General features: G+C 38.0%; 1 long non-coding RNA gene across 1 annotated transcript; it reads left to right on the top strand.

Moving 5' to 3' along the window:
- Positions 1 to 3412: 3412 nt before the first annotated feature.
- LOC148126929 (uncharacterized) lies at positions 3413 to 9589 on the top strand. The gene is made up of 3 exons (XR_015741727.1): positions 3413 to 5067; positions 8194 to 8482; positions 9345 to 9589. It is a non-coding gene; the product is annotated as an uncharacterized LOC148126929 (long non-coding RNA).
- Positions 9590 to 24635: the final 15046 nt, after the last annotated feature.

The following is a 24635-nucleotide window of genomic DNA, read 5'->3' as shown; positions in this document are numbered from 1 at the left end:
CAGGAAAAAGCCTCTATACTTTTTCCCTTTCAACCAGGTACCAACCAACATTTTCCCGCCTTCATTTGAGTCAAATAAATATCCATTAAGATCTTCCTTCAGTCTGTGGAAATGGTGGCATCTGGTATGATCTGTTTGATAGATGGAGTAAAGTTGCCTTTGGGGCTTTTAAAATATTGTATAAAGCCCAGCATTGTCACATTGCATCAAAATTTCCTTTCGGTGCTTCTGAATTCAGCTTAAAACTTGTTTCAAAGTTTGGAGTATTGCAATGTAACCCTCTGAATTTAAGTGGTGCCAGGTTCAAGAAAACCTATGTAAATAATACCACCTGCCTGCCATTACTTGCAAAATGAATTTTCCTGTTAAAGCCTGGGTTTTCATTTTCTTTTCGCAGGTGAATCTTTATGATAATATTTCATGGATTATTGCTTTCTCCTGGGTCATAATGATGAATCCATGTTTTTTCTGTTGTTTCGGTTTTGTGAAGAAAGGCCTCATCTTTGTTTTCGTAGCAATTGCTAGCAAATTTGAAATCTTTAAAACTGTCTGTGTCAGCTTGCAAAAAATTCATATTGCACAATTTTCCAGTATTAAAGATGATTAAAAATACGATCTTGTGAAATGCTAAGCTTGACAGTAATTTCTCCTTGAATGATCTACTGATTTCTCTTAATTGGTTCATCGGTGTTTGTCTTGCGAAACTCTGCTCTAAGATCCTCCACTTCCTTCTTCATGGCATAAATCATAGTTTACCATCTTTACAGTTTTGGCAATGCACAATGCTCAAATCAATGCAATCATCACATAATAAACCTATATTCATTTCTGTTGGCAAGACCTCTTCAGCAATCAAAAATTCAGTCAAAACATGTTGCCTAAAGTGCATTGGAAAGCACACTGCTGGCTTCAATGTCATAAACAATAGGGGAAAAAAATCTTTTCTCATAACTTCTCACTAAGTGAAATACCTCAGGATTTCTAGCATGTCAGTACTGCCATCTATTGGCAATTTGTAACATTGGAGGCATTACTTTTCATTCTGGGCTCTTAACTACCTTGTGGCTCTTTCTTAATCTAAAGAATCCCGGGAATTTTAGTTTCACAATAAAAAAGATACTTCTTGAATGATTTGGTTGCCTTTTCTTGAAACTTTTTCAACTCCATAATACAGTGTGTGTGTATGTGTGTGTGTGAGCGGGGGTGGGGGGTGGGGTGGGGTGGGGATTAAAAATTTTTTACTACCCGTTCTGTGGGCATGGCAAGGGAAGGGAAGGATACTGCAGAATCTCCATTTCCTCCCCACTCCAGGGGGAAGGATACTGCAAAATCCCCATTCCCTTCCCACCCCCACTAACTTGCTTTCCAGCTCCGTTCTCCTGTGCAGGGCAACAAAAGAAGACCCAGCCAATCAGCTGGGACTTGGGAGGCAGAGAATAGACGGGGGTGGAGCCAGTCAGAGGTGGTATTTGCCAGTTCTCCGAACTACTCAAAATTTCTGCTACTGGTTCTCTAGAACTGGTCGGAACCTGCTGAATACCCACTCTGGGGAGAGAGGGAGGGAGGGACTGGAGTTTGATTCTGATGAGGTGCAAGGTTGACTCAGGCTTCCATCCTTCTGGGGTTAAAAAAATAAGAACCCAGATTGTTGGGGAAAATATGCTAACATTTTAAACTGCTCAGAGAGGTCTGTGAGGCACTGGGGTGGCATATAAGTCTAAGTGCTACTGCTATTGCTAGTATCTTAATATTTCAGAACAAAGTCATAGCAAACCAATGTAATATTAAAACCATAGAATTGATCTTGACAAAACAGGTTTTTTTTCTTTTTTTTTCAGGCTTCTCCAAACTAGAACTATCTGATATGTCAATTAACAATACCCATCATCCCTAGCCAACATGAACAATATCGGTTGGCTAATGAGAGTTGTAGTCATCATCAGGGGAAAATATTTAAGACATCCTCTTTTGAATTTTTTGGTTTGCTTTTATATTTTACCTCAGATGTACTGATGTGAATAGATCCACATAACTCTAATAATGTAAATTCATATATTTCAGCTCCAAGAGTCTGAAAGCATTATATTTCTGGAATCATAAACTAAGGTCATATCCAGGACAAGGAGGCCACGTTCTATAGAGATGAGAACTTGTGAAATAGTAAGTAAAATAAACATTCTATTTTTTATGCTCTTTTTTCTGTAATGTGAAAATGTAAAACTGAAATGATCTCTCTTCCTTCATTTTATATTCAGGACTATAAAATGGTCCTTGTGAAGAACACGATCCCAAGCCCCATAACATGTGTGTGTGTGTGTGTGCGCGCGCACGCGTGCTGAGAGGAAGCATGCTATGGATGGTTATATTGAGGTGCAGCATGACATGCTAGAGATATATCTGTGGAGTCCTTAGTGGCCTCTGAAGTACACTGATGATGTTACCTAGTTGGGTAATGAAACATATCTGCAAGCAAACAATCAACCTCACGAGACCATTAAAGTTCAACTCTGACTTACATATATTTTCTCTTCTATTAGGGATGTATCTCTTGCCACAAAGTAATTGTATCCTGTTGTTTGGGAGTATGTAAGCTCTTATTGCCAGTATGTAGCTAGATTCTTTAATGTTTTCCAGAATGAAAGGAATATGTTTCCTGATTTATTTATTTTTACTCTCTTGCAAAACAGCTTTGTTGTTATAACCAAGCTCTTCCATCTCCTTCTGCCAATTATATAGCCAATTTGATATTTTTTTGGTACTCCATCTTGTAGGAAGAAAGGTGCTGGAAATAAAACGGAGGCGGACTGGCAAGGAAAGAAGGTTTATTTGGTTTCCAGAAACTTCAGTGACAAATGCAAATGTTTCTGGGGTGCTGACCCCTTTGCTGGGTGAATGGATGGATCTTTATAGAGTTTGGTGATTGCGATGCTCCAGGGATTTGGAGAATGTAGTGAGCCTTGTGCCTTTTGCTATTCTAATGGTGGTGGGTTTATCCTATTATGTCCTAGAGCAGGGGTTGTCAACCTTTTGGACCTCAGAGACCACCAAACTCATAATTTTATATCCCAGGGACCACTAACTGGTTCTGTGGGCATGGCCTAATTTGTGGCTGTGGCTTGGTGGTCATGTGACTGGCTGGGCATGGCTTGTATGTAAATATTGAATTTCTTATAAAAAAGAGCAACTTTTACCCAAAAATCAGGCAAAGCAGGCTGGCAGATTGATTTGCTCACAGAATCACAGATTCATTCAGAGATCTATCTATCTGCCATCGGCTAGCTCAGTCTATCACATAAAATTTGCTTGAAAGCAAGCTCACAAAATTAACTCACAACACAACCTGTATGTAAATTTTGAATTTTTTGTAAAAAAGAGCAACCTTTACCCAAAATCAGGCAAAGCAGGCAGATTGAGTTGCTCACAGAATCATTCAGTGATCTATCTATCTGCCATCGACTAGCTCAGTCTCTCAAATTTGCTTGCCATGAATCTGCACTGAATTTGCTTGCAAGCAAACCTTCAGTCCTAAGGGAGGTTAGCTAGAAAGCAAGAAATCCAACCATTTCCTGCTTCCTAGCTAATCTAAATCTCCCAGCACAGCAGAACAGATGATGGTCGGAAAAAGGAAAAATAGCAACTTAGCAGACAAGTTTGCTGAGTAAGGAGTGACTGGGCGGGAAGGGTTCCCGCGGGCCATGTGGGCTGAGCAGCCTTGTGTTGTGCTTTGGGGGTGCTCTGGGGGTGAGATTTCTCTGCGGCCCACCAAAATTTTCTCATGGCCCACCAGTGGGCTGCGGCCCACCGGTTGGCAACCGCTGTCCTAGAGTAATGTCCTGTCCTTAGAATTTGGGCAGGGAGTGTAGATTTTAGGAGTCTTTGTCTATTTTTCATCCTTTCTTGGGGGAGCTGGGCTGAAGGTGTTTTGTTTATGAATAGGCTGGCCTGGATTTCTTAATGGGCACAGAATATCCACCTCTAAAGACTTCGGGCTTCTGCTTGAGGCTATTAAGAAAGACTAGGGCTGCTTTCTGCCTTTAAGAACATGTTTCCCCATTTCTCCTTTGGGGAAATATAATATTCTACCTCTCTTAATATTAAGAACAAAGAATATTTTAATCTGTTGAGGAGGGGCTTTCTACAATCTGCTGATGTCCATGCATATAGGCATTGTGGTAGTAGAATGTTTCAATTCCATTTCCTGGCCTGCCCAATTCAACTCCTTTTTTGTCCCTTTTACTCCTTTATTCTTTGGCATTCCAGTCTCCAACCCACAAGTGCAGATCTTGCTTGCGCATTCTGTCAGTTTCAAACTGAACTTGACTATCATATTTGTCAACCTCCTCTTCCTGTGCATCACTTTCAATTATCAATATGATACTGCCATTGCTTTGCAAATATTGAGATGTACAGTACAATACATATATCCTTCTGTTAACTTTCTATTAACCTTTTACCTTTCACCTGTACAGAGTTACAACTTCCAGAATTTGCAGCTAGGACAGTTAACTAGTTTTTCAAACTGCATTGCTGGGTACAAATGCTATCAAAATCCAAATTGCATACCTAAGAGTAATTCCTGAAGCTAGGACCCCAGTGTCCACATACACACCCATGTTAACAAATGTGGGAATATCATTTAGAAATTAATGCTTGCCATAGTATTGCATGTACTTATGGAGTAAAGAAATTTGCAAGGTAATAGAATGTCGTTTGGTGTGATGGACCCAGGCGCTTTGGTCACACTTCATTTGTTAAGAAGCGGGGGGCAGGAAATAGCAAAAAGTAATAATGACTGCTACTGACATCTCTCTCTTTCCTGTTACTTTTTTTCCAGGCCACAGTTTTATCTCCAACTTGTAGCTGACAGGTTTTTACTTAGTGTTTGGTTTTTACTTTTTTGTCACCTGTTTTTGACCATCAGGTAGCTTGATTTTGCTAAAAGATTAATGCTTTGCAGGTTAACACAGTAGTTGAACCCAGTCATATGAGAAAGTGTGTTTAATTTATCAAAAGAAGAACTCATTGAAGAAGCTGCCTTTGTTTTGACATCTCAAAAGGGATTACCAGGTATGTTTGTTTGTTTTCTTTCTGTATATGATGAGGCATGAGTGCATTTAAGCCATAGCTATGGTCAAATTAAGGATGGGCTTCTATGGATTTATACTTTTCTATCATTTATTCCGATAATGTAAGTTAACAAGAAGGCAAATTCTGACAAAATGTTTGCCGGTGGAATAATTATCCTGAGATGTTGCATTGCCGCTTGGATCTGTTAAAGTAGATACAAATTAAGATCTCTGTTGGCAATGATTTAAAATTTGGATTCCAGTACTCAGCAAAGTCTGGATAGTCTGAATGGTGCCTTCCAAGGCTATTTTACAATTATCAAGATCAAAACATTCTGCTGCAATCCTATGCCTTCTGAATTTGAAGTGGCCAAGTGTTACTAAGATCCCTTGCAAGTAGCTGTTAATTGTAATTCCAGCTATCACAGCAGCAATAGCTTTTAGAGTTTGGGCTGATAGGTAAGCAGGAGGTTAAAATTAGTGTGATTAAGCGATGCATGAAAGCAAACAGGGGAACGTTTTGTGGGTTTAGAGCAACTAAATTGTTAACCACAGAATATTTATCATAGCTAAAAGAAAGTTTTATTGAAGATTTGGATGTTGAACTTGGGAATTTTTGATGGATGGAAATTTCATTTTGTGAAATGAATTTTCTAAGATAGCAGTTACACATCAGGGTCGTACTCATCTCTGCAAACCATGGAAATGTGTGACTGTGTAAAAATATTTTTATCAGGAAATCTTCCCTTTTCCTCCTTTATTCATAATCAAAGGTCATGCATTTAAAGTTGCATATACATTGTCAATAAGTGACAGTGTAAGTTGATATACCAAGGGATGGAAATGCAATGTTTGTGGGCACCAGATCATTTATAATATTCTGCAATTATGTCTGCAGATAGATACAGGTAGTCCTCAAATTACAACAGTTCATTTAGTGACCATTTAAAGTTAAAACAGAACTGAAAAAAGTGGTTTACGACCATTTTTCACACATGACTACTGCAGCATCCCTAGGGTCACATGATCAAAAATTGGATCCTTGGCAATTGACTCACATTTATGACGGTTGTCAATGCCTCAGGGTCATGTGATCCCATTTTGACAAGCAAAGTCAATGGAGAAATAAGATTCATTTGACAACTGTATTATTAATTTAACAACTGCAGTAATTCACTTAACAATTGTGGCAAGAAAAGTTGTAAAATGGATCAAATTCACTCAACAAATTTCTCACTTAGCAACAGAAATTTTGGGCTCAATTGTGGTCATAAGTTGAGAACTACCTTGTATATACAACTCTTAGAGCCTTAGAGCTGAATTTGGTTATCTACATACATCAATGTATGTAGGACCATCCATAATATGATGTGTGCGTTTAGGCCATATCTAGGGGTGCGGTGGAGTTTTGAGTGCTCAGAAGCTATGCGGATTGGGATGCAACAGAATGGGCTTAGAATGAATCTCAGCAAGACTGTTCAGAAGACATCTGGTTCCATGATAGCTCCATATTTAGCTCTAGATGACACAGCATTCACTTGAAGGAGCAGGTATATAACTGGGAAGTCCTTTTGGACTATCAACCCCTCCAAATAGATTTAATCAGGAAATCAACTCCGCATTGCCTGCAATTTGGCAGTTCAAATCCCATCAGGCTGCTGCTCGTTATCCTCTTCTTCTGTTTCCTTCCATCTTTCCCAACATGAAAACCTTCTCTAAAGATCTAGGACTTCACATAATGTGTCCAAAGTAGGATAATTTAAATTGAGTAATTCGTGCCTTAAGTGAGAATTTTGGTTTGATTTGTTCAATGATCCATTTGTTTGTTTTCTTAACTGTCCATGGTACTCTCAGGTCTTTTCTTCAACACCAAAGTTCAAATGCATCCAATATTCTTGTTAATCTGCATCTTGAAAGACCAACTTTTGCTTCCATAGGGCAGCATAGGGAATATCATTGCGTGTACCTATTCTGATCTTTGTAGGCAACTGAATATCTTTTCCAAGGTCTTCATGGCTGTTCTACCTAGTCTGTTGTGCAATTCTTGACGGCTCCTTCCTTTACTGTGAATGGTTGATCCTAAAAAGCAGAAGCTATCCACTGCTTTGCGTGGTTAAGTAGGACAGCCAGTTTGCTATAATGGTTAAGGCATCAAAGTAGAAACCAGGAGATTGTGAGATTCTGGCCTTACCATGGAAGCTGGCTGGGTGCCCTTGGGCCAGTCACTCTCTCTCAGCTCAACTCATCTTGAGGGTTGTTGTTGCCTTAACCACTAGACCAAACTGGCTGTCCTATGTATCCATACAAAGAAGTGGATAGCTTCTGCCTTTTAATGGCATTACTACAATAAACCATTTTCTACTGAAATCTTGAACATCATTCATTCATTTTAAAATGTAAAAGCTACCCATCTCACTGTTAGGCAACTCTGCATTGAATTAAAATGTAGACTCTGGGACTTTCTTGCTTTGGAGTTACTCTGATTTACAGCAGACCACTCATCGTCAACCCTATTGATTTCCTCCTGTACTACAGGTTCTTTGTTTATTCCTAGTTTCCCCCTCACAAGTGCAGGGTCCATTTTTGTTTCAACCAAATGTTGATCTATTGGTTGCAATAAGAATTGATGAACCATCTTGTTCTTTCAACCTGATATTTTAAAAGATTGACTGTCCCAATGTCACTCAGCTCACTTTCATGTACTGGATCTCATATTCTCCTGGTTTTAAGCTGGAGTCTTAATTACCAACCCAAATTGGTTCTCAATTAATTCTTCATTTTTAAATTTTAAATTTTTAAATTCGATAAGGGTTGGGACAGAATGAAGAGACCGGCAGTTCCACTGGAGGATAAAGGAATCCACTGGTACATAGTGATAACAATTCAAACCACCCCAAAAAGAGTGGTAAACTTGTGTGATTTGAAAATAATGATAGACAGTTTTGCATTGCTGATCATCATATAAAAATATCAGTAGCACAAATTGAATTTAAAACTTAAGCTCCTCTGAAGTTTTCCCTCCTAACTTTTTTGGGGTGGGGGTGTGGGCTTATGTCCAGGTAGGTGTAGAATTGCTAACATTCTGAACAAGCTTTTTCCTTTTTTGCTTCTACGTTCCTATGTTTAGATCAAGATAAAATCAAGCCACTGGTATGAAACAAAGCAGCTGCATAGAAACCACACTGAAAAAAATACCTCTTCTAAAATAGCTTGTTTCCTGATAGATGTTTTTTGCACATTGTGGAAAGGAAAGATTGTTCATGAACTACAAAGCACTCCAAGAACGTTGCATAGCTAAGTGCTTTTTTTGCAGTGACAATCCAAATGAATAATAGTAGAAAGAAACAGGAGCTCAACAGGACTCAAACAAACAAACCCATTACTGCCCTGGGTTCAAACAAACCCATTACTTCCAGGTAAGACTGAAAATAACTCTTGCTAGGACCATAAAAAAAATCCCACCTGAAATGGTTTTACATGTTGGAATAAGCCATTCTTGCTCAACCAGGCTTGATTCAACAATCTACAATGGCTAAACCTAAACCAGATCAACTCCTTTTAAGCTTAGTGTCCTGGGCATACTCAGCAACATTAGTGCTGACCCTTTGAAAGATTCATAGAACTGCAAATTTCCAACCACCAATTAACCACTATGTAGTTTATTTGTGGTTCAGCATACTGTGTTTGGCTAGAAAATTCGGGTATATGAATAAGCCATGAGTAAAGTATCCAGAGGTAATGGTGTTATGTGAAGATTACCACAGAATATCAATGCTCTGTATTTTGCAGCTTCATACATGAAAATAATACTACAGTACAGCAGTGTTTTCATAAAACATTTAATGAGTTTCCCTTAACACTATATTGTCGATACTATATTGAGAGTCAGTTTAGTTTAGTGGTTAAGGCACCAGCTAGAAAGCAGGAGACTGTGACTTCTAGTTCTGCCTTAGGCATGAAAGCCAGCTGGGTGATTTGGGGCCTGTTACTGTCTCTCAGCCCAACCCATATCACAGGGTTGTTGTTCTGGGAAAAATAGGAAAAGGTAGGAGTGGTACGTATGTTCGCCTCCTTGAGTTGTTTGTAAAACTAATAAAATGCAAGATAAAAATGAATAAATGAATACAATATTGTTCTGCTTCTGAAAAGGTTCTGAAAATAAGGAAGGATGTGCCCATCTTAGATCGAAGGCACCACCTTTAAAATAAATGGCCTTGCAAAATTCTTAATAAAGAACTCTTAATTCTTGCACGGATTCAAATGCAACTTTGTTTTCAGGGACACCCTTGGTGGACTGTAATCTAAAAGGAAGGCTTTTCACAGACTGGGCTGGGCTGTGCAGCTCATTCCAGCCCTCAGATTGCCACACCCGTCTTCTCCTAAAATAGAGTTCATTGTGTTCCTGCTGCAGGAGGTTAAGCTGCTACGCGCAAACATTTTATTCAATGAAAAAGCCTGTGGTTTCATTGCAAGTAGTTTCAGCACCCACACAGATGGTTGCATGTGTTTAAGTGGGTCTTTAAGGACTGTAACATGCCATATTTTCCAGTAGTGTATATACCACTAGGAAATATGTATAATAAATGTGTATAATAAAAGTTTTTGCTTCGTCTCTCTTTTTCCATACGCATAAATTAGACTTCATGCTTACCTTGTGCATGCTTTCTCCCACACAATTCTGCCCCAAAAATGACCTGCTAAACCTCAGTGAGGATATAAATCTTCCAATTTTAAAGGGGATGGGGGAGGTCATACAAGAGGAAATGCTCCACTGTAAAAATGAAATTTCCACCTGCCTGTCAGCTTGCCTGAAATTGTAAAATCAGGTGCATGGGTCCAGAGTTGCTCTTGAATTGTCACCAAGCCCCATTGTCACATTATCTTGGCTTTACTGCCTCCTACTAAGGAATTAAAATTTTTCATTGCAAAACCACAGCCTTTGGGGGGAAATTGAGAATACTGAGATGAAATGGTTGGGTTTCTCCCCCACCCCTCCTTTTTCCCTGCAGCTTTTCCCTTGTTTATTGGAAATGTGATGGCCTTGAACACCCTTGATTTTCCAATACTTTCTTCCATTTCGTCTTTAGTCACACCCTCCCGCCCCCACAGACTAAGAATGAAAGAGAGTCAATGACCAGCTGAACTTTGTAACTAAAATTACAATTCTGGATCTCCCGACTCATAGTCCAACATTGTTAACTACTACACCACATTGTCCCCCTAAGCATCTTTATTATAGTTGAACTTCAATTATGTTCTCCCTCAGTGATTGTTTTCATCATCATCATCATCATCATCAAAGCAGAGCTTGATTCCAGTAATGTTTTCTTTTGTGCTCTGTTGCCTAGTACATTCAACTGTCTATTGAAGATTCTTTTGCATATTAATAGCATTACACATAAAATTGGTTCCTAAAAGTAAAGGGAACTGATCGGGCTTATAAGAATATAGGATTTCTAAGTCTGCTCTGTCCATTAAAATGTCTGTACCTGTCTTTTCAGGTGAGCAATGACCAAATCATGGAGCACCTTGGGCCCAGAATTCCTTCGGCACTGTAGAAACATGCTTTTTTAAAGGGAGAAAGCAGCCTCCACCTTTCTTAATAGCCCTCAGCAAATATCAGCACTTAAGAGATAAAGAGCTTATTGAAAGAAGCCAAGTATCTAGGTAACTCTATTCATAGGCAAAAAATCCCTGTAGCAAGGTCTGAACAAAGGTAGGATTAGCATACATGATATTCTTCCAACTAAAATCGGAATTCTGAATTTTTCGGAAGCCCCGAGTCAGGAGTTGCTACCGCCGGCGCACCTCTACACGGCTCCAGTCCCGCGTTGCCTCAGGAAGGGAAAGGCAAAAAGGAAGAGCCGTGGCGGCGCTTTGCAGCAGCACTGGAGGAGGCGCAGCGGCTCCCGGGTTTCTTCCTCCTCCTGGCACCTTTCGGTCCATGGATACTTTAGAGGCAAAACCATCCCTGGGGCAGGCAGATGGGCTGGCTTGGCAAGCGGATGAGCCAAACAGCGGCTTGGCTACCTACCTTGCGAGGCAGGGGAAGGCGGGAGAAGGGAAGAAGACGAGGGTGGCATGGGGCGGGGGGGAGAGGTTTCTGGGGAAGCAGAGGTGTGGAAAGAGCCAGACTGCTGCAGCTCCCTTCGGAGAGCGAAAGCAATGTTCATTTACCAGAAAATTCCCCTGCGGGAAGTCGCGCAGAGGGGAAAAAAAAAAAAGAGCTTGGCTACTTTTCAGATTTTTTTTTCAGAGGGGAATATCATGCCTAGATTAGCCACAATAGGAATTGCCCAACTCCCCTTCATTGCATCAACAGTCCAAATTTCAACCAAACTTAGCTCAGACAAACATGATCCCTATTTGGCCCCATGGGAGTCTGATAACAGTCAATAGAATGCATGTTCTTTCACAGGAACAGGAAGCTCAAGTTCAAAGCCCAAGAAAAGGAACAAAAACCCCTCACTCTCAATCCCATGTGGTCAGCTGCACCAGAGCCATGTGCTTGGTGGTTCTGCTTCATCAGTAAACTATCTTTCCAATCAGGCTCCATGTTTTCAATATCTTTCTCTGGGTTTGGAACTGAAGCAGATGGATATTTCACATCACAAAATCATAATAATTGGAAGGAGATCTGCATTCATCTAGTCCTAGTTAATGCATTACAAAATAGCCTGAATTCAAACTATTCTTCACTGTCCTAAGACAATTTTCTATACATAATGCCCAAAAATGCTTCAAGGAACAGAATATGGAAAAGAGTAAATGGCAGTGTTGGTGTGCATTATAAAACGAAGTCTCTCAACCAAACATAAAGCTTCATCTGTGTACAAAATAATTTATTCAAATCCAGTTGCATTTCATTAGTTACATACAAAACTTTTCAGCATACTTTATTTGCTGTTTAAACTGCTGTTTACATCACAATATAAATAAGTATATAAATGCATAAAATATAAATAATACCACATATCAAATATTTTTTTAAAGCTCAGTTTTTAAAAATCCTCACCTAAGGCAACAGTTGAAATATAAATTAAAGATAAGGACAAGAGAGCTCCTTTTACTACCTCTCCAAAAAAACCCTACAATTAAAAAAATAGCTCAGTAGATAAATACATTTGCCTAAATCACATTTCTAGTCTCTTCTCCACCAATACAGCAATATTTTTATTACAATTCACTGACGCTATGGGACTCAGTTGTCCAAAGTGCTGGCAACTGGGATAGCTGCCTTTCATTTCTTTAGTGAGCTGTGGTGACACTGTTTTTCAGGAGAAAGAATATATCATAATTTCCATCTTTCCTCAAGTTTCTTTAAAAAGGTTTTTGTAAATGAAATATTAGATAGATACCCCAAACACGTAGGCTCCACATGAGGTCTACATCCAGGAGTGGATCCATCGGTTGTAACTACCAGTTTGGTGATTTTACGTTTTGTGCGCGTTTATATTGTCATCAGCTAGCTGCCTGGACAGCTGAGCAGCGTTGCGCACAGGTGTGCAGCGGTTGAAAAAGCACTTTTTTCCTGCTTTTTCAACCTCAGCTATGTCGCACAAAGCAGCTGCAGTTGAAAAAGCAGAAAATAAAGGTCAGGTAAGAGCCCAGGTGGGCGGGTGGGCCAAAAGAGCAGCAGACATAAAGCTGGTTCTATGTATGCTCTCTGTCTGTTGCTCTTCATAGCAATCGGTTCTACAGAGGTGGACAGAACCGGTAGAATCCCACCCCTGTCTACATGAGTTGATGCTATTCCACAGGAATTGTCTCTCTCCGTTTCCATTCTTCAGTCTTTTACTTTTTACTTAATTTATCTTCTCCAACCTGATCCTCTCTAAATATGTTTGATTTGAACTCCGAAGACTCTAACAAATATGGCTAATTCCTTCCTTTTGATGGCAGATAATAAGCAGAATTTTTTAAAAAAAAGATTCCTAAAGCAAAGGAAATACTGGAAGAAATGATATCAGAGATGCTCCAATCCAAAGTTTCTCCATGGTTACAGTGTAGATATTGCAAGCATTTGATTTTATGCTGAGTGTTAGTTTTCAAACTTATGTTATTGTTCAAAATGATAACAAGATAAACATTAGGATTAGCAAAACAAGGCATTTCCACAGCAGAATATATATATAAAAGATATACAAATAAATATTACTTTAAATAAATAAATAGATAAATATTCATTTGTGCACCTATTTGAAAAACATGTAGTTAATTCCTCTTTAGTCAGTAGTATATCCTAAGTTGTATTCAGTAGTAACTAAGCTTTCAGTCCTTCAATCCTCCAAACACTTAGCTGGGAGTAAATTTCAGGGAACTGCATAGGACTTATATTTAAGTGCACTATGTGTTTCCATAATTTTGCCTATATGTGTTATTTAAACCCACTTCATATTGTAATTTACAAAGAATGTGATTCCCCTCCCTCCTTTTTTGAAATAGTTTATGCTGAAAGTTCACAAACATCGTGGCTATCTTCACATTAACCCAGAAAGAGTTTGGAAGTGGAGATCTTTATGGTCCAGGTTATTCTATCATTTTTGTGGATTTCAAATATAGAAGCAGTTCTCTCAGGAAGGCAATAAGCTCCTTCAGTAATTTATTGATGTCCATAGCTGATGTTTCACAATTATTTTCCTTTAATAAAAAAAGAAAGTTTGGTTAAAAAAAAGCCATATGATTTTCAGTCTCCTGTATCCTTCCTTCCTAAAGCAAGAATGCAACAGCATTCTTCTCTTCACTGTGGAGTTTTAAGGCTGATGGGGTGTAAGATACTTAAGCGAAAGCCTATGAAAAACGAGATTAGGAATGCATCCTACAAAGCGCTTGTCAATCATTATGGGTCATATCACACTCCACAGTTTTCTTTTGTAATTATTAGCTATGGAGCCACTGTGTATCTTGCATGATTTGCTTTTAAAAGCAAACATGTGGGATTCTGACAGTGAAGCTGGATTCCCTCGATTGGATCAAACCAAATAAAATGATTTGTTTGATTTGGTTTGCCTCACTGTTCTAGTACAATGTAGTGTATGAGCTTGGATATTCTGATCTGTGATGAAGATTATGATTTATGGCTTGGTGTATTATACAAAATAATCAACTGTAAGTTAAGCAACCACGATTTAGCGTGATGTGGAATGTTTGTATGTATATACATGACATATAAACCAACTGTATGTTAAACCAAATAACCTCCACACTCTCATAAAACATAAATTTTAGGGCTTTAAAAAAATTTTAAATTCCATTCCTTAAAGGTGTTTTGAAACATCCAGGAATGTGAATGTAGCAGTTATTTGGAACAATTTGCCTGAGATGTTGTGGCAGCTGTCACTAGAGATAGTGCTAGAGATAGATGATGATGATGATAATGAGAGAGAGAGAGAGAGAGAGAGAGAGAGAGAGAGAGAGAGAGAGGCAGGTAGATATAATAACCAATCTAATAGTATTACAGCCTTATTATTTTTTACATTTAAGAAAGTAGGGGCTATTTTTTTTTATCAAGTTTTCCTGTTATCTATTTCCCTGATAAAATTATTCCTAAGATTAGAATCTAAATCCTAAAATGATTAAATAAGAGAATCCATCTGCATTTTTAGTAATGTGTCCTGGTCCAGCAGTGGTATTAAAAGAATGATTTCCATGCAAAGAGTACAGAGGTTCCACTCAGTTATTCCCTTCCTATTCCCTGAAGAATAGCATGTTGCAATTTGGTAGTATTTTCAGGGATTCCTGATAATTTCTGGAAAGGCTTCAGGTCTCCATTGCTACATTAATTGCAGGTAAGACTGGTTATTGCTTAAAGTGATGTCAGAGAGAGAATAAGAATGGTATGTCAAAGAGGCTCCCTTATAAATAGAGCACTCTGACTCACTTGCCATATTTAGGACACAGAACAGAATAGATTGTGGCTGTTCAAACACCTGCTTTGTCGTAGCAAAAACTCTCATTTGATGCAATTGAGTTTACAGTCCTTTGCCCCAGAGAATTTAAGCTGACAGCAGTGACAGCCATGCAAGGATATTTAAGAGTGTTTATGTTATTATTCAAAAGCAGACTAAAGCATCTCTACTTACATTTTCTGGTTTTACAATTTCACCGATAGCCTTGCTGCCAGCAAATGTCTTAAGAGCATTGTGTATATTGGCATATGCATTTTCAGAGTCTTCAGTCTTCAATAAACGCAGGGCCTGGATGAATTTGTCCAAATTATATAATGCACATTCTTTCTGCAATGACAGCATTTTTTTAAAAAAAAGGTTAAAATACACATGTAAATGTATAGCACTATGAACTCTGGAGATTAAAGGCTATAACAATGCAGTACAATAAAATATATTTGCAGTATTTAAGACATGGTGCAACCCATTCTTGCATTGCCTGGGAAATTACGCCTTAAGGAAAGGAAAAGAAAAGCATCCCTGAGGTTTTTATTCCACTAGTCATTGCTGACTCTAGAGGGTGGCACTCATCTCGATTTCAAGGCCATGAGCGTTTCCTTGTGTCTGTGTACGTGTGTATGTGTGGCCAAATACAAATAACAAATAACCCTGGCTCTATATTGTTTGACCCATTTCTCGGACTGCCCCTTGAATATTTCTCTCTCTTTTTAATCAATATTCTCCCCCATCTCTTGGTCTCGCACAAGACTTCATTTGGCACCTTCTATATCAAGAGTCTTCAAACTTGGCAAGTTGAAAACTTGTGGACTTCAACTCCCAGAATTCCTGAGCTAACATGACTGGAGGGGAAATTTTGGGAGTTGAAGTCCACAAGTCTTAAAGCTGTCAAGTTGTATGACCCCTGTTCTGTATTATTGCATTGCTTTCCATCTGTTGACAGATCAACCAGGACAACTTTTGCAAACCACCAGAAGAGCTATTTCTCCAGCTTATTGCTTTACATTGAAAGCAATTACAAGGCTTTGCATCTCTGATTGGATTCACCTGACATGTTTTACATAACACAGTCTGCTTAATGGCGGCTTAGCATATTATATGGCCCCATGATTTAGTGTGTTGTATAAAACTAGCCAATAGCTTGTCATGAGGCATGAGCCCTGTCGATACACATTTAAAGGATGTGGTTGGGGTTATGCTGATACAAGTTTGAATTTCTACTATGAATATGCATACATTAAGTATACATTAAAGACATTATATTGTGTGTGCTCAAATTAATGATTGAAGTTGATGAATATGAAAAAATGTTGCATGTATGAATGTATCACTACATTCATGAATTCTGCCTTGACCCTCTCCACCTCTTCTGTGCAAATAACTGTGGAGTATGGATCTCTAAATTAAACAACATGGGAATGCAGATATTAGGTTGAGAAAAAGGTCCCTGTCTTAGAGTTTGAATATTCTTCATCCAACAAATCTGATAAAGCTGTCAAGTACAAAGCTTAGGAAGTGGTGAATGGTTCACCACTATAGTCACTCACATCTCAGTTAAAGTTTCTCTTTAGTGTACACTACTCTTAAGTGTAAGTCTTTGAAGTTATGTTTAAAGTGACAAGTGAACTGTAGTTTGAATGAAGAATGCATTCTAATGAGAGTGCATTTAAAATTGTTCTTTTCTGCCTTTCAGAAAACAATAATAACATTCAGATATTATAAATGGGTGGGCAAACAGACAACACAATGCACTTAGTTTATGTTGGACTTCTGAATCTGGCCCTATCTCTACAGCACCAATTCAGTATGTTTGGATCAGCTCACCCTTAAGGATATTGTGTTCTAAATTGTCAAGAGCATCTTTGTTGTAATTCAAGATGGCGCCCCTACTTGCAATCACTTTTTTTAAACATAGATCCTGGGTTGTGAGCAGACCTTCAGTCATGGATTCCCAGCCACCATCTTGACTACTTTGACTGCCCCCTGCTCTCCCCTCCTCCCCTGCCTCACAGATGCCATGAAAATAGCAAATAATTTTTTTTCTTCAAAATAAAATATGGAATAAAATTGTGGAAACCATGAGCTTGGTCCTCCCGTCCATATTTTATTTTTGATATTTACATCTCCAAGTCATGTGCAATCCTTCGGGTTAAACTTTTTGGGATGAACATAATGAGTTTAATACTGTGGTCTCAATAGCTCAAAAGCATTTTTAAACTGAGGACCTAAGTTTGTCAAGCATATATCTTACATTTTAAATGACAGCACAGTATTTTCAAAGTGTCTTCACTTATTTTAGTTATACCTTAACACTATACCAACTGTTTTTTACAGTATTTTTCCACCAATCACTCTTGATACTAAAAATAAATCTCATAACAGCTTCAAACTTGACATGGTGTAACTTTTGGGGGCGGGGAAGACATGGGTAGATTGTTTTATTTCTTACCTCTAATGTGGTTGGGATTTCCACTGATTGCTACAAATGAAAAAAAGACAAAGCGAGGTTAGATACCACAAAAAGAATAAGGGATCCAAGGATAAAAGTTATATATGGCCTGCAATATATGTATTATTATCTTTGACAATCGTCTCTTCTATGTACATAATAAAATTATAATCCAGGGAAGGAAGGGAGGAAAGGGAGGGAGGGAGGGAGAAAGAGAGAGAATTTCAGTGAGCTTCATTTCCCTATATGTTCTTGTCAATTCCTCAAAGCCTTTTATGTCAGAATGTAACAGTACTCAGTGATTGTCTTTTCATTCAGTCTGTCTAATCAATAATTACTAATTATTGATTAGACAGAACTCCAGTTCATTAAAGAGAATATGTATTTGATTTTTCCAGGATTAGTCAAACTTTGTATATATTTATTCAAAGTTATACAATATAGATTTCATAATTCAAAATCAAAAAACAAATTCCACTGAATGCTCAGGCACTCAGGAGGATGCAACTTGATTAAGTGAAATTTAATAATCTTACCATGCTTTCATTCTTGGGTTTCACTGTAGTCTGCAAAGGACACAATAAAGTTAGATAATTGAAATAGACATTTAAAAAATGCAATGCATATATCAGAGTTTAGACAAAAATAGTCAGCTTCATTTAATAATTATAGCATACCTCTTTCATTAATTTGTCTAACAATTGGAGTGTTTCCGAAAACATGGGTTGGTATGCAGGCATGCAACTGGCATACGCTCCAATGCAAAGGAAAATCAAGCAGTGAGACAACATTATGATATTAGCAGAAAGCTCTCTTGCACTGATTCTGGCAATCTTTGATCTTGATATATATACACATGTACACAGACACATGATGCTAAAGGAAATGATTAATATCATACCAGAGTGGAGGGAGTAGGAAACTACCTTGAATAATGGAATCTCCAAATCACTTATCTCACCCTGAGGTATACCTAATATGAGTTGATGACTCTTATCACTTTAAAAGAAAATATATGCCAACATGGGCACAATCCAGAAAACAAGAAATATCTGTTTGATTGTGTTAAAATAATTAGGTGGGATCTCCTTGCTTATGGTCACCTGTCCAGGTCCACATGGACATTTTGCCCTAGAAGGTGCTCTCAAAAGATTGAAACAGTTCAGTTTGGATGAAAGTTTATTAAAATTCTATCAATAAGGCCTCAAGGAATAGGTCGTCTGCCACTTGCAGTTGATAATATTACCCAATTCCAGTCTAGAGGAACCCATTATGATTTCTATACACTTTATTTTATTTTATTTTATTATTATTTTATTTTATTGATTAGCCCATGGGCCATATCAAAGTGCAAACAGTTCCAAACAGAAATTATTACTAAAGTCCGATAAAAACGATTTAAAATGGAATTGAAATAAAATACAATTTAAAATGAAATTGGAATAAAATACTATAATTTAATATACGGATAGATAAAATACGATAAAATTATTTCTGTAGAGGATTGCAACCTAAGTTTTGCAATATAGGTGAGACTTCCATTAGTGAAATCACCAAAGTGAATTTGGCGTAAGCAACTTGGAGGAAATGGGAGAGTTTTGATTCCTGTAAAAACTTTTGAGACTACATATTTAGACAGGGCAAGAACGGGAAGGGGGCGCTATGAGTTACCAGCCAGTTTTTCCAACTCATTCACGTCTTAGGACTACTGGGGTGGAAGACAAGATACACAGACACATCCGCATCCTTATCTAGATGTTCCACAGTTCTTATCAGGATGACTATATCTTTCCTTTTATATCTAGCTGGTCAAACACAACTGATGTGTTGCTATAGATTGCTTTTTATATTAATTGCAGTGGAAAACTAGGAGAGGCGTAAGGGTGGTCTTTGTTCTCCCCAACAAACTAACTCAGGATTGTTATTTCCTCAGTGCTTTTATTAAAAGAGAGGAGTAAACTTCTAAGCTTCAGGTTGCCCACATAGTTATTACAATGTTACGATTTTTAAAGGTTATTTTTCATCTTCAGTCTAGTATAATTTTGACTTAAATTAATTAAGTGCTGTTGTTGTCGTTGGCTTTGGTCAACAATAGATAAAATCAATAACAGGCAACACTGCCTGAAAATAAATTCATTGCAGATGCAGAAGATTTGAGCTGTGGGCAAAAGGTAGATTGGGAAATAAAGACAGATAAAATACTTTCAAAATATCTAGAGATCTAACTGTTGTTTAGCAGCACCAAAAAGGCACCATCTAAATTCTCTTTTCAATGGGTTGCAAATTTATCAACAAAATAAGATATAGAAGAGAATATATTTGGCTCAGGATTGAATTGTGGAGTCCTTGGTGCTCTCTGAGCTTGGAGATTGCTTGCGGATATTACTAGTAGCAGAATGATGGTGTTACCTAGTTGGGTAATGAAATGTCTGCAAACAAACCACTAAGCTCAGAGAGCAGTAAGGACTTCAGAGCAAAGTATAGCACCAGATCTGCACTGCCCCTTGGGCTCTAGATGGCCATGAGATGGCAGCAAAGGAGCTCTCTATAACTAACTGTGCTGCCCTTAGTAATGGTTTTTCAGTTCATATTTAATCTATCCTCCCTGAGTACCTACCTCACTGCTGCCACTGGTACATATGATTGTTTTGGCTGCCGGCTTCCTTTTGTTCCAAGTTGACAGACTTCTTAGTGTATCATGGGAACATCAGATTGAAGCAGTTGATTTCACTTTATATATGAACATATGCTCCTGTCTTGGACATCTCTAAATTAGCCTGCTGAAATGAAGCTTGGAGCACAGTTAAACCAAGGATACTTTTTCATGTTGAAGGATTGTGAAATGAGTTCTGAGTTCTGGGCACTGTTTCTTAATTCTATTACATTATGCTGTTCTTCAGTTGATTTTCTCCTGAAATGCCAAATAATCCCCAAAACCTGAAGGTTTATTTACTTTGAAGAAGACATCAGTAAATTGACATTTGAAATTAGAGAACAAGAAGATAAACAATATTACAAGATATGGAATTTATTTTATCAATGGTTAGATAAAAAATATGGAAATGAAATATTTTAGATAATTTTATAATATAAGGCTGATAGAATTGTAGAGAATACAACATAAGGATGTATTGTTGTTGGATGGATTTATGATGAGGTAATCAATGTTATAATATAAATTAATCCAAGTGTTGACTATCTTGCATAAAATGATGGAATAATAGTTATAGTCAAATAAATGATTAACAATTATTTTATATATGTGTGTGTGTGTGTGTGTGTGTGTATATATATATATATATATGTGGATCTTTGGTTGTTCGGGTTTTCTCCCGCGTAAGATTCGAAGTATCTAGGCAACGTTTCGATGAAGTCTCATTCATCATCTTTAGGCTTCTGTCTCCGGCTCTGTGCTTCTCAGAGTGATGTGAGATTGCAGCTGCTTCTTCCTTTTAACTGAGAACCTCAGAAAACAAATATATATATATATATATATATATATATATATATATATATATATATATATATATATATATATATATGGATCTTTGGTTGTTCGGTTTTCTCCCGTAAGATTCAAGTATCTAGGCAACGTTTCGATGAAGTCTCATTCATCATCTTCAGGCTTCTGTCTCCGGCTCTGTGCTTCTCAGAGTAATGTGAGATTGCAGCTGCTTCCTCCTTTTAACTGCCAGTGGGGTGGGACTTGATTCGGTGGGGGCTTGACTGTGTTCTGATTGGGTGGGGTGTGTTCTCATTGGTAGGGGTTTGGCTGTGTTCTGATTGGTTGGGGGTTAGCCGTGTTCTGATTGGTTGGAGCGTGTTCTGTTCAGGTGGGGGCTTGGTTGTGCTCAGGTTAGTCTTAGTTGCTGGGGATTTGAGCTGGTGAGTTGTGATCTTGCTGTTTGGCTTCTAGTTCGTGGTCCTGCTGCATCTTCATAGTGGGTGTCGGTTTGCTTCATGTATGGCTCGGAGGGGTTTAAAGTGGGTAGTGATGCAGCTGCAGTGCAGCTTCTGGTCCATGGTCGTGTCTCATCTTCTGGGTGGGTGGGAGTCTGTTTTCTACATGGAAGTGTGGTGGTGGCATCTTGTGTGGCTCTCATGGGTGTGGGTCTGGTGTCCTTCTTCATGTTAGGTACTCGTCTGTTCATGAGGGTGGGTTTCCAAATGGCTGGAAGGCGGGAGGTGTCATCTCGTTTGTTCATGCTGTGTGGGCGTTTTTCTATCTCTATGGCTTCTCTGATTATTCTGCTGTTGAAGTGTTCGGTTTTGGCGATGGTTCTGGCATTTTTAAAATCAATTTCATGTCCTGTGGCTTTGAGGTGTTGGACCAGGGAAGAGGTCGTTTCTTCTTTTTTGATTGAGTTTTTATGTTCTTCAATGCGTGCACTGTTGTTCGGGTTTTCTCCCGCGTAAGATTCGAAGTGTCTAGGCAACATTTCGATGAAGTCTCATTCATCATCTTCAGGCTTCTGCCTAGACACTTCAAATCTTACGCGGGAGAAAACCCGAACAACCAAAGATCCACATACAAATACCCATGAGAACCTCAGAAAACATATATATATATATATATATATATATATATATATATATATATATATATATATATATATATATATATATATATATATATATATATGGCATTCAGCTTTGTTCGGGTATTCTCCCACGTCATTGTAGTTGTGCTTTTAAAGTTGTAGCAACGTTTCGGCAGAATCTCATCTGCCATCATCAGGCTTCTGGTTGTGTCCGTCTGTGTTCCGTCTGTGTTCATCACAGACGAACACAATACAGAAGCCTGATAATGGCAGATGAGATTCTGCCGAAATGTTGCTACAATTTTAAAAGCACAACTATAATGACGTAGGAAAATACCCAAGCTGAATACCATATCTATCTATCTATCTATCTATCTATCTATCTATCTATCTATCTATCTATCTATCTACACACACACACACACACACACACACACATACATACTAGATGGATAATGTGATAATTTATACGGGCTATGGGTGAGGACTATGAAGATGAAACACAAAAGACTTGTAACCAACCGACACACTGTACGTGGAATATGGTTTTATGTTTTGTTTGTGTATGTTGTTTAAAAATAAAAATTCTTTATAAAAAAAAGAAGACATCAGTTCTTTTCATATTATAGCCTTGGCCATTTGGTAATTAGGTTACCATATTTAAGCAATTGTTGGCAACTGAGGGGTCAGAAATGTAAAAAAGCAGTCATGCTTTTTAATTGCTATGTCTTTACCTCCCTGGGTTTTTGAAGGGAAATCAGTATTTAGGGAGGTGATGCTTTTAATGAAGAGATAAAGAACAATGAAACTTCCCAGAGAAGTTCCAATTCTGTGGTGTGGAGGTTGAAAAAGGCAGAAGCAAAGATAATCTTTTAGAATTACTGGTAGCTGGAATGATTTTGATGTTTTAAGGAGAGAAAATTCTTAATGACAGTAGGACCTGCTTTAGTTCATTAAAAATAACTTCAGTTCTCCTGATAACAGAGTTCTTAAGTCATATTGCAAAGACAAAGTTTTAAAACTTTATTGTACAACAAATTGAAAGCTTGGGACAATCAGAAGACTGTTTGGTGCCAAAATGATGTGTGAGTCTCCATTCAGAAGACATGTTAGCCCAAGGTGCCATTTTACCTTGTAGGCATGCTTTTCTCCCCAACAGCCCACTTACTAGAAGAAAATGGAGTAAAGTCATGGATTTCCATTTTTGAAATGAAGTTATGAAGAAAGGTATTATGCTATGAAGGACTTTGGTGATAAACTCACCACTTTAACTTACTAGACCTAGAAGTAAGTTGAGAGCCAGTCTAGATCCACATGCAAAGAACTGGTCCCAGAGCCAATCAGGCATTGTTTTAATAAAATATCAGTCTGCCAATTGCATCATTCCCAAAATGGACTATGTTTGCCACAGCCCGTCCTGTTAATATAATTTATCCTAAAAAATCCAGTTATTTCTTCGCTGTTTTTTTCCCTCAGGAAAAAAATAATCCTTCACCTGTTTCTGTCATGAGACAAAATCGAACAGTGGGGTTTCTAATTGACTAAGAGAGATGAAGTCCCTTCCTCTGATTAGATTGTTTCCAGAAATTAAGTGGAGGGCAGAGAATGACCACGAATATGATAGGTGTGAGGACATCCTGCAATCCCTGCTTCACAGCCCATTCACCCACTTACTCCATCCTCAATTGGCTTTGGTAGGTAAAAAAGAACTAATTTCTTGGGGGAAAAAAACCTGCTGCAGCAAAAGAATAGGAATAAAAGAATCATTATTCATACTTGTACAGATTCTCATACAGAAATCTAAAGGATAAAAATGGCAGTGCTTGGAACCTACAGCTGTAATGTTATTCAGTTCTCCAAGTACACAAATGCGTACATCTTTGACAGCTGTGAGTTATGTGTCTTGTCATCATTTTATAAACAACAGCAGACACTGCACCATATCTATTGGTTAATTAAAATGTGCAGCGCCTTCTCACTATCCCAAATACCTTAGGGGGCCACAGCACAATTCAATATGGATAAATAATTGGTTAACTTTATAATAGTGATTCTGTCTCCAGTGAGATGACATCCACCTTCATTGAGGGGTCTTGTTTTGAACATTTTCAAAACCAGTTCTAAAAAATACAGATTAAATATGAGGGAGTTAAGCTGGACTTTGTGCGTTCGTGTAGTTTTCTAGTGCAGAAATAGTTGCCATTACCTTTTATTTATTTATTTATTATTTTTTTGAGATTTTGTTATTTTTTATTTTCTGGTCAACCTCACAGGGTTGATATTCTTGATGTTACTAGTCAGGCAATGAAACGTCTGCAAGCAAACAACCAAGCTCAGAATGCACCAAGGACTCTAAGTTCAACTATAACCTACAGATATTCTCTTCTATAAAAGGACAACAAACCATGGCAAGAGCACTGATTTAGCATAAAATGGGAAGTCTTCATCGCCCTGTCATCTAAAGGAAGTAAAATGAACTCATACTAGTGATATGTGTTGACATGTTCAAAATACATGCCTGGTAATTTATATGACATATATTCCTGGCTGACTCAGGAATTCTGGGAATCAAAATCCACAGGTCATAAAGGGGATGCCCACCCATGAACTAAGAAATCTGAGTTTTGGGCTTCATTTTGCTCAGATAAAAACCAAACTAAGAATACCCAACTAA

Source organism: Pseudonaja textilis, chromosome 2 (assembly GCF_049901715.1).
Source record: "Pseudonaja textilis isolate UNSWEBS1 chromosome 2, rPseTex1.2, whole genome shotgun sequence".
In the NCBI taxonomy this organism is placed as follows: domain Eukaryota; kingdom Metazoa; phylum Chordata; class Lepidosauria; order Squamata; family Elapidae; genus Pseudonaja; species Pseudonaja textilis.
This window is presented reverse-complemented; position numbering and strand designations above follow the sequence as displayed.